The 8453-nt window shown below is 44.4% G+C and overlaps 1 pseudogene; it reads left to right on the top strand.

The window, feature by feature from the left end:
* Window positions 1-2255: 2255 nt before the first annotated feature.
* LOC104680214 lies at window positions 2256-2827 on the top strand (annotated as a pseudogene).
* Window positions 2828-8453: the final 5626 nt, after the last annotated feature.

Below are 8453 nucleotides of genomic sequence, written 5' to 3'. Positions count from 1 at the left end.
TTGGTCTATGGCCGGAAATGACCAAAGATATTTTGAAGGTCAGAAGCAGAATGGAGTCAACTATGTCAAATTTCTTTTACTGTCATAATTGAAACCACAAAAGCGGTTTCACTCATCTATAAACTGTTAATGGAGGCCTCTGGATAGTACTGACCATTATACAAGCCACCAAGAATCAATGAACCCCATACCTAGAGGACAGTGAATTCCTGTAGTAAATGCTTGTTTTTTCTTTTTGTTTCGTTTTGTTTTCGAGGAGTCTCACTCTGTTGCCAGGCTGGAGTGCGGTGGCATAATCTCAGCTCACTGCAACCTCTGCCTCCCAGGTTTAAGTGATTCTTCTGCCTCAGCCTCCTGAGTAGCTAGGACTATAGGCCTGTGCCACCACGCCCAGCTAATTTTTACATTTTTAGTAGAGATGGGGTTTCACCATGTTGGTCAGGATGGTCTCCATCTCTTGACCTGTGATCCGTCCACTTCAGTCTCCCAAATGCTGGGATTACAGGCATGAGCCGCTGCACGCAGCCAGTAAATGCTTGTTGAATGACCACATTCAAATTGCTCTATTAATGTCTTCTGTAAATTCTATCACTTATTCTTGATTAAACTTACTTAGTTTAAAAAGCCTTGGTAGTCGGTGGTGGGGTGGGAAATCATTGAATAGCTAGCTTTGCTAATGGCTTTTCGCTTTTTTTCTGTTAACTTATTTGTAGAAGTGATAGTCAAAAGAGTTAAAGACATATATGGCCAGTAATCAAAGAGAATCCTAGGCCAGGCACAGTGGCTCACACCTGTAATCCCACCACTTTGGGAGGCTGAGGCAGGTGGATCCCCTGAGGTCAGGAGTTCAAGACCAGCCTGGCCAACACAGTGAAACCCCGTTTCTACTAAAAATACAAAAATGAGCCAGGTGTGGTGGTATGTACCTTTAATCCCAGCTACTTGGGAGGCTGAGACAGGAGAATTGCTTGCAGGAGGCGGAGGTTGCAGTGAGCTGAGATCGCGTCACTGCATCCAGCCTGGGCAACAGAGCGAGACTCCATCTCAAAAAAAAAAAAAAGAATCCTGGCCCTAATAGAGAGCAGGGTCCTAAAGATACCCACCATTTCAGCAAAATAGGGTCAGATATTAATCTTTTGTGTGTCGGATCTTAGGATGTGCGAGGTTCCTTGTAAAGAGACCTTAGGATACTTAGAATGCTTACAGACGGAAGCTAGTTACCAACCCATATGGAACTGGTTCAGTATTTTAACAGCAGGTATGTCCTGGTGGGTGCCTTCCAGCTGAACAGCAGGTTCATTTATACTCTCAAGGAATAACTCTATTTGTGACTTCAATATTTGACATCGCCTATGCTTTTAATTTACCTAAAGAGACAAACAATAAGGCCGGGCGCGGTGGCTCAAGCCTGTAATCCCAGCACTTTGGGAGGCCGAGACGGGAGGATCACGAGGTCAGGAGTTTGAGACCATCCTGGCTAACACGGTGAAACCCCGTCTCTACTAAAAAAATACAAAAAGCTAGCCGGGCGAGGTGGCTGGCGCCTGTAGTCCCAGCTACTCGGGAGGCTGAGGCAGGAGAATGGCGTAAACCCGGGAGGTGGAGCTTGCAGTGAGCTGAGATCCGGCCACTGCACTCCAGCCCGGGTGACAGAGCAAGACTCTGTCTCAAAAAAAAAAAAAAAAAAAAGAGACAAACAACAGTAATTATACCATGCTGATCTTAATAAATATCCAAATCATTTTTACTTGGGCTTATTTTGGGAGATGGGTGAGGTATACTTGGCTTGCAAATTTTAAGCTCTAAATAGCACTAAAAATGTTCTGATTAAGTTTAAAACACTTTTTGATGAGATTTTTGTTTTATTTCTTAGAAGACAGCATTGATTTTTTTGAATCCTGGCTTGAGCATTACTTTAGTAAATGAAGTCTGAAAGGAAAATATCTAATGAAAGTATATAATAATGGTACTTCCTCATATGACGTTTAACATTTTTGGAGCTCATTTACTAGGTACCATAATACTTGTTGAGGAAAATGCAAAGATGAACAAGATAGGGTGTCTGCCTTGCCGGGGATGCTGAAGGGAATATGATGGGGGAAACTTTGTATTTGTCAACCTCAGTAAAGCTGGGAAAAAATCAATTAATTAATTAAAAATGGGGAACCTAAAGTTGGAAAAGAAGCGTTTCCAGGAGTCGGTTAAAAAAAAAAAAAAAAAGGCTTTTTTCTGTTGTTGCCACATCTACTGCAAGAATGAAGACCATTCTCAGCAGCCAGACTGCTGACATTCCAGAAAATGTCGACATCACTCTGAAGGGAAGCACAGTTATTGTGAAGGGCCCCAGAGGAGGCCTGTGGAGGGACTTCAGTCACGTCAATGTAAAACTCAACCTTCTTGGGAAGAAAGAGGCTCCGGGTTGACAAATGGTGGGGCAACAGAAAGGAACTGGCTACCGTTCAGACTATTTATAGTCACACACAGAACATGATCAAGGACGTTACACCGGGCTTCCGTTACAAGGTGAGGTCTGTGTCTGCTCACTTCCCCATTAACGTCGTTATCCAGGAGAATGGGTCTCTTATTGAAATCTGAAATTTCTTTGGTGAAAAATGCATCCCCAGGGTTCGGAGGAGGTCAGGTGTTGCTGGTTTGGTATCTCAAGCCCAGAAAGATGAATTAATCCTTAAAGAAAATGACATTGAGCTTGTTTCAAATTCAGCTGCTTTGATTCAGCAAGTCACAAGTTAAAAATAAGGATATCAGAAAAATTGTGGATGGTACCTATGTCTCTGAAAAAGGAACAGTTCAGCAGGCTGATGAATAAGATCTAAGAGTTGTCCAGCTACAGAAACAAGATGCTGGAAGACTCCTAAGACCTATTTGTGATATTTAAATGATGCAATAAAAGACCTATTGATTTTGCAAAAAAATAGGTATCTGGACTATAAAATGGGAATAAAGGGGTATGTGGGAGATAAGTCTGGAAAGGTGAAGTGTCAGTCAAGACACTTTCAGTTGTAAATGACAGAAACCAACACAAACTCCCTTGAGATAACATGGGCTTAATTGATAATAGAACTATGGGGTCTAGGAGGTGAGGTTAGCTCCAGACCTGAGGATATCCTGGGACTCAAGCAAGGTCATTAGCTCTTACTCTCCCACCACACCTTCCCACTCCCCTCACACAAAATCTTCATCCCTCCCTTGGTGTTACTCTCCTCTCCCCTGTCACCTTCCTTCCCTTCTTCAGCAGACAGGCATTCTCACATGGTGGGAAAGATGGCCATCAGGGGCCTCCAATTCACATCCTTCCAGTCCTGTAACCCAATAGGCAAGGCTCCTTCCACAGTTTCAGAGATAAAAATTCCAGGGAGGGACTCTGATTGGCTGGGTCACATGCCCACCCTGGCTCAACCGCTGTAGCCAAAAGACTAGGGTACTGTGGCTAGTAGAACTGGCCTAGCATTGATCACATACTTACCCTGTGTCTTACAGGTAGGGGAAGTTCCCAAAGGAAGTAGGAATGCTGAGTGCAGAAAAACAGAGATGTCCCCACATGTAGGAGGGAGCCAATAATGTAGAGAGCCTCAAGGTCAAGCCATGAAGTCTGAACTCCTTCTGGCAATAGGAGGCCGTTAAAAGTACTGGAGGCTGGGTGCGGTGGCTCACGCTTGTAATTCCAGCACTTTGGGAGGCCGAAGGGGTGGGGGGCAGATCACGAGGTCAGGAGTTCGAGACCAGCCTGGCCAACACAGTGAAACCCCACCTCTCCTAAAAATACAAAAAATTAGCTGGGCGTGGTTGTAGGTGCCTGTAATCCCAGTTACTTGGGAGGCTGAAGCAGGAGAATAACTTGAACCCAGGAGGTGGTGGTTGCAGTGAGCTGAGATCATGCCACTGAATGCACTCTAGCCTGGGCAACAAGGCTAGACTACTGTCTAAAAAAAAAAAAAAAAAAAAAGTATTGGAGTAAGAAAGTGGCTGTGGATTAACAATTGGACTAGATAATCTTCTAGGTTTCATTTCATTCTAGGTTTGGGTGCTTTTTTGTTTTTGTGTTTTAAGACAAGATCTCACTCTTGCTCAGGTTGGAGTAAGAAAGTGGCTGGGGATTAACAATTGGACTAGATCATCTTCTAGGTTTCATTTCATTCTAGTTTTTTTTTTTTTTTTTTTTTTTTTTTTGACAAGATCTCACTCTATTGCTCAGGCTGGAGTGCAGTGGTGTGATCATAACTCACTGCAGTGTCCAACTCCTGGGCTCAAGTGATCCTCCTGCATCAGCCTCCTGAGTAGCTGGAATCTTGTGCCACCACACCTGGCTGATTTTTTAATTGTTTAATTTTTTGTAGAGATGGAGTCTCACTATGTTGCTCAGGCTGGTCTCTAATTCCTGGGCTCAAGTGATCCTCCTGCCTCAGTCTCCCAAAGTGTTGGGGTTATAGGTGTGAGCCACTGCCCCAGCAAACCTTAATTACTGAGCTACAGCATGAGGCTCCATTCCATGTTAAAAATCATTCTGATTATTGAAAGAGAGGCCTTCCTGAATGTTAGGGTATAAAGAAGTCAAAAAAATGGTTGCCCTAACGTAAACTATGAACTTTGGGTGGTAATGATGTGACTGTCAGTGCAGGTTCATTGATTGTAGTAAGTGTACCACTGTGGTGCAGGATTGATAGTAGGAAAGGTTGTGGGTTTCAGGAACAAGGCATACATGGGAACTCTGTACTTTCTGCTCAGTTTTTCTGTGAACCCAAAATTGCTCTAAAAAATAGTCTATTAAAAGACAAAAGAAGGCCGGGTGCGGTGGCTCATGCCTGTAATCCCAGCACTTTGGGAGACCAAGGTGGGCAGATCACAAGGTCAACAGATCGAGACCATCCTGGCCAATGTGGTGAAACCCCACCTCTACTAAAAATACAAAAATTAGCTGGGTGTGGTGGTGCATCCCTGTAGTCCCAGCTACTCAGGAGACTGACACAGGAGAATCACTTGAACCCAGGAGGCGGAGGTTGCAGTGAGCCGAGATCATGCCATTGTACTCCAGCCTGGGCAACAGAGCAAGACTCCACCTCAAAAAAAAAAAAAAAAAAAAAAAAGACAGAAGAAGATGGTGGGACTGCTGTTAGCAGATAATCTTTTGAATGGAGATATGAACTTAAATATTTTATATTTAGAGAGGCAAAATGCTCCCAGCTGACATACAGAGGCCCATGAGCCAGTGGCTGCCTAGCTGAGATTATTCTCAGCCCTAAATCTTTCATCCTTTTTCTGGGATTATCCCCTTAATTCTGGTGCTGAGGATCTGTATTTGTGAGAGTGAATAAAATCTGTCATTCTTTTTTTTGTTTGTTTGTTTGTTTGAGATGGAGTCTCACTCTATCTCCAGACTGGAGTGCAGTGGCACGATCTCAGCTCACTGCAGCCTCCACCTCCCAGGTTCAAGTGATTTTCTGCCTCAGCCTCCAAGGAGCTGGGATTACAGGCGTGTGCGATGACACCCAGCTAATTTTTGTATTTTTTATTAGAGCCAGAGTTTTGCCATGTTGGCCAGGCTGGTCTTGAACTCCTGGCCTCAAGTGATCTGCCTGCCTTGGCCTCCCAAAGTGCTGGAATTCCAGGCATGAGCCACTGCACCAGGCCAAAAGCAGCTTTTTAAATGCATTTTATGTCCCAGATTTCATGCTTAATCTATGAAAAACAATGACAAATCACAGACTCCTGACCTCAGACTTCAAGGCTAGCCTGAAATAGTTTTTCTCAAAGGGTGGTCGATGGATCACCTCCATGAGAAGCAGTTGAGGACCTTATAGAAATCATGGAATTCAGGACCCTAATGTAGGTAGACCTTCAGAATAAAAATCTGTGAATATATGACCCAGCAATCTGCGTTTTTTTTTGTTTTGTTTTGTTTTGTTTTGTTTTGTTTTGAGATGGAGACTCACTCTGTCGCCCAGGCTGGAGTGCAATGGCGCGATCTCGGCTCACTGAAACCTCTACCTCCTGGGTTCAAGCAATTCTCCTGCCTCAGCCTCCCGAGTAGCTGGAACTACAGGCACTGGCCACCACATCTGGGTAATTTTTTGTATTTTTTTGTAGAGACAGTGTTTTATCATGTTGGCCAGGCTGATCTTGAACTCCTGACCTCAGGTGATCCAGCCTCCTCAGTCTCCCAAAGTGCTGGGATTAGAGGCATGAGCCACCATGCCCGGCCTAGGAATCTGCATTTTTAACAGCATTCAAGAACTTTGACACTCAAAATGCAGCATCACCTAGAAGATCATGACTGTTGCAGCGGCCCCATCCAAGACTTACTGTATCAGAATCTGCATTTTGACAGAATTCTTACCCATTAAAGTTTGAGAAACACCATCCTAGAAGATTCTGTTCCATGTGAGTTTTGAGAACCACCAGTTCAACGGAAGACTGATCTGTGTAGCACAATGTAATGAGTGCATTTATAAAGGAACACATGAGGTCCTCTAGGAGTGCATAAAAGGAGCAGGTTCCCCTGTCAGGCAAAGTTTCCAGAAGAGGTGTAATGTCACCTGCTGCTATTTTTTTTTTTTTCTTTTTTGAGGCAGCGTCTCGCTCTGTTGCTCAGGCTGGAGGGCACTGGCTCAATATCAGCTCACTGCAACCTGCGCCTCCTGAGTTCAAACGATTCTAGTGCCTCAGCCTCCCAAGTAGCTGGGATTATAGGTCGTGCGCCACCATGCCTGGCTAATTTTCATTTTAGTAGAGACAGGCTTTCACTATGTTGCCCAGGCTGGTCTCCAACTGCTGGCCTCAATCGATCCACCCGCCTTGACCTCCCAAAGTGCTGGGATTACAGGCGTGCACCATCATGCTCTGCTAATTTTTGTATTTTTAGTAAAGATGAGGTTTTATCATGTTGGTCAGTCTGCTCTCGAACCCCTGGCCTCAAGCGATCCACCCGCCTCGACTTCCCTAAGTGCTGGGATTACAGGCTCGAGTCACTGTGCCTGGCCTTTTTGTTTGTTTGTTTGTTTGTTTTTAGAGTGAAAGTTTATTAAATAGCTTTAGAGTAGTAACGAAGGGAAGTAAAAGAAGAAAAGAACACCTGGAAGAAGGCCAAGCAGGTGACTTGAGAGACCAAGTGCCTGTCACCTGCTTCTTAAAGAGCAAGGAGAAATTAGCCAGGCTAAGTAAGAGGATGAGCCAGGATTGAGAACTCTCATGAGAGGGAATCACATGTACAAAGTCCTGAGGCAAAAGAGAATACTGCAAGTTTAGGTAATTAAAACAAAACAACACAAAACAAAAAACTGTACCCCTGGCCAGGTGAGGTGGCTCACACCTGTAATCCCAGCACTTTGGAAGGCAAGGAAGGAGGATTACCTGAGGCTAGGAGTTCAGGATCATCCCGGGCAACACAGCGAGACCTTGCCTTTACAAAAAAAAAGAAGAAAAAAAAAAAAAGAAATTAGCCATGTTGTGGTGATGCGTGCCTGTAGTCCTAGCTACTCAGGAGGCTGAGTTGGGAGGATCCCTTGAACCCAGGAGTTCAGGGCTGCAGTGAGCTATGATCATGTGACTGCACTCTGGCCTGGGCACAGAGTGAGATCCTGTTTCTAGCAAAACAGAAAAAAAAGTACCTCAAATTGCAGGGTTTAAAGAAAGCTTATTTAAACTTCGAACATCAACCAAAGGAAATTTTTTCTTAACTCAATTGTTAAAGATTGGCTTATCAGTCTTCCAGAGGGTGGGAAGAGGAATCAGAGTTTTAGATTTCTATGTTTCATCCCCGACCCCTCTGACTTTTTTTTTTCATTCCTTTGTTCATTCATTTATTCAGATATATATACATTGGGCATGTGCTAGGTGCCTACTAGATGGTGGTGAGTGAAACTGAAATAGTGCCCGCCCCCTGGGAGTTCATAGGTGAGATGGGTGAGCGTGGGAAGACCAATAAAATAGATAGATGTGTACTTATACAGTGAGAAAATGGCTAAGAAGTGTGCTATGATGGAAAACAGACAGGAAACTGCAAGGAAGGTCTGTCCAATCAGACCAACATATCCCCGCAAAGCGACCACAGTCACGGTGGGTGGGGTGTGGGTGGTCTTACTAAACAGTCCTGCCCGCGTGCACACACATGCACACTCTATTTTGCTGGGAATCCGCAAGTGGGGGTGAAGACCTCACCTCAAAACCACCCCTTTTCAACCTGCGTAGGAAAGGACAGTGAAAACGGATTTTCACTGCAGCCCCAAAACCGGAAATGAGAAGCAATCTCCAGGTTCTGATAGTCCCACTTTTGGAAAGAACTTATTTCTTTGAGTAATTAATTCCCTTAGACAAGGGAGATGCTAAAAATCAGCCCGACCCTGACATGTTCTAAGTGACATTTTCCAATCGCAAACACCCATTTTGGCGTTGGGTGGAGCAGTGAGGAGGCTCCGCGACGCACGCCATTGCTTTCACAA

Source organism: Rhinopithecus roxellana, chromosome 14 (assembly GCF_007565055.1).
Source record: "Rhinopithecus roxellana isolate Shanxi Qingling chromosome 14, ASM756505v1, whole genome shotgun sequence".
In the NCBI taxonomy this organism is placed as follows: domain Eukaryota; kingdom Metazoa; phylum Chordata; class Mammalia; order Primates; family Cercopithecidae; genus Rhinopithecus; species Rhinopithecus roxellana.
This window is presented reverse-complemented; position numbering and strand designations above follow the sequence as displayed.